This window comes from Palaemon carinicauda, chromosome 30 (assembly GCF_036898095.1).
Source record: "Palaemon carinicauda isolate YSFRI2023 chromosome 30, ASM3689809v2, whole genome shotgun sequence".
Classification (NCBI taxonomy): domain Eukaryota; kingdom Metazoa; phylum Arthropoda; class Malacostraca; order Decapoda; family Palaemonidae; genus Palaemon; species Palaemon carinicauda.
This window is the reverse complement of record NC_090754.1, coordinates 41,425,117-41,427,861: the sequence shown is the minus strand read 5'-3', so window position 1 is coordinate 41,427,861 and position 2,745 is coordinate 41,425,117. Positions and strand designations below refer to the sequence as shown.

Below are 2,745 nucleotides of genomic sequence, written 5' to 3'. Positions count from 1 at the left end.
TACTGAACAAAACACTATAAAAAAAAGTCAATTCTTTTTAGTGAGGCAGATTTGCACCGACTTGCAGGGGTGTCCTTTTATCTCGGAAGAGTTTCCTGATCGCTGATTGGTTGGACAAGATGACTCTAACCAATCAGCGATCAGGAACCTATTGCGAGCTAAAAGGGCACCGCTGCGAGCCAGTGCAAATGCGCCTCATTAAAAAAAATTGAGGATAGTCTTGTCTATCAATTCCAATTTTGAAAATGAGCAAAATATTGGGCTTCAATGTTTCTTACGATGTATATTAAGAAATTACCTCTCCTGGATAAACCCCAGGATTGCTCATCTTAAGACACCTCACATACAATATGGATGAAGATGTTGATTCAAATTAGCTATTCAAATACCTCGTTTATAATTGATATTAATGAATATCCCCCTCCAGCTTTTGACTAATAATATTGTAAGAGTATGTTTTTGTCTGTTTCAAGCCTCAAAGAACATAAAGTAATGAATATATGAAACTCAACAAAATAAAAGAAAACTGCAGAACTCACTAATCCAGATATCCACAAGAATGATCTGCCTCCAGACATAATCTTCTTTATAATTGGTGGGATTTTTTGTAAATGGTCCAATCAACAGTCTACTCCTCGTTCTCAATCCAGATTTCTTGAAATCACTTAGACATGCGCTAAGAAGAATTGCCGGGAATATTTTGACCATTATCGAAGCGACAATGCAAATAACACGATCCAGATCAGCACTTGTGATTAAAAAAAATCACCGGTAGCAGACTTTTCCAGACAGACCCTCTCAGATGCGATATCCAGACCCGATTGAACTTCCTAATGGACGGCGCTTGGTCCGTCTCTATTAGGTAGAACTTTTACTTCTTTTTTTCTCTACTTTCCGTCAGAGAATCGTCTTCCTTTCACTCTCGCGTTACCGAGAGGAGGGGATGGAAGTTACGTAACAATGCAAGATGCGAGGATGATACGGGCATTTTCACTTTGGACTGTTGTTATCCGCGATGTTATCCACGATGTTATCCGCGATGGTCTCTTTTTCCCCGCGCCATTTCCGGCAGATCATCTCTCGTTACACTTGGATTACGACTTGCTTCAACACCTGGTAGTTACTCTCCCTTCTCTTCCTCCTCCACCACCTCCCAATTCCTCTCCATTGAGAATGACCCAAATCATTGTGACGCCACATGCCATAGACAAATTCGGTCAATTCTCCCCCAACGTTGCCACACGATTTTCCCCCATTTTTACTGTATTCGCCTTTTAAAACAGTAAGCTGTGTCGTACATCATATATATATATATATATATATATGTATATATATTTATATATATGTATATATATTTATATATATATATATATATATATGTATATATATATATATATATATTTATATATATATATATATATATATAAATGTATATATGCATATATAGTATATATGTGTGTGTCTTTGTGTACATGTATTTATATATTATATTTTGACTGTATCTATCTATTTAATCTATATATCTACCTATGCATGCAAATATGTTGTAAAGTATATATATATATATATATATATATAAATATATATATATATATATATATTGAAGTGTCTTCTCAATGCAGATTGTGAGATGATATTTTTTTAACACTGAAATATGGTTATAAAAAAAAACCTTATTGTCATACAGAATCTTGCATTTGCACCGAAGATCCAAAGGCATTGTTCTTCCCTTTCACATTTTGCATGCAAAACACGAATGTCAAAATAACGATTAGAAAATGAGAGGAAATGTGGTACGCGCGAATATGTTATTGTTACATAAGAAAGATCTTGGGTAATAATTGTCGTTTCTATTCTGATGAAATTTATCACTAATGGTCAGAAATCATTTATATATCAAGACGTGTATGTGACCCGTCAAAATGACGACTGAATATTTAGAAAGATATGCTCACACGCCCGCACAGATTTAACCCATCTCACCCACTCCGTATTTCTGTGGTTTCGGAGTGTACCTCTCGGGGAACCCCTTGTCGTCAGGGTATGACTACTCCTCTCCCCTTATCTGAGGGAAGGAGAGAGACCTAGTAGTTATACGTCTCGCAGTGCCGCTCAGCGTGACAGGAAAGAATTATATATATATATATATATATGTATGTATACAGTATATATATATATATATATATATACTGTATGTATATATATATATATATATATACACAGTATATATATATATATATATTTTTGGGCTCAAGCCATGTCGTCCTGATGGAAGTTCCTATAGGGTAGCTTCCTAGGGTATATTACAAACTACGGCGATATTCCCAGAGAATTTACCTTAAGGTACCAGAATTCTAACTCCTGGAGCGAGTATCCCTCGTGAAAGGGATATCGCGACATATCAGAGGACGTATTCTAGACACGTCACATGGCAATCTACGACCTGAATAGAGATTCGTCTCGTAGGAGGGAGATTGACGAGATACGAATTCGGGAAAGAAAAAGGGGAGCCGCTCCCAAGGCTTCCCTATCCCCCGATTCGTATGCGTGCCTGGCGCCAATCCTGGCGCCATCTCATTTCCTTTTTGCGTAGCTTAACAACTCGGTGTTTTTTCCTGTTTTTCTCGCAAATCTTGGATTTATTCAGCTTTTCATGGCTTCTTCGTCTTCGTTGACCTCGGATAAGTTGAGTATAGTGTCTGTTATGTATAAATGTAGGCTCTTGGTAAAATTTTGAGTGATTAA

The 2,745-nt window shown here is 36.7% G+C and overlaps 1 long non-coding RNA gene across 1 annotated transcript in view; it reads right to left on the bottom strand.

The window, feature by feature from the left end:
• Positions 1 to 816, bottom strand: part of LOC137623762 (uncharacterized) — a 15,224-nt gene extending 14,408 nt beyond the window's left edge. Inside the window, exon 1 of the long non-coding RNA XR_011040626.1 lies at positions 540 to 816. This is a non-coding gene — a long non-coding RNA (uncharacterized lncRNA). The remainder of the gene's footprint in view (positions 1 to 539) is intronic.
• Between the last annotated feature and the right edge of the window lie 1,929 nt (positions 817 to 2,745).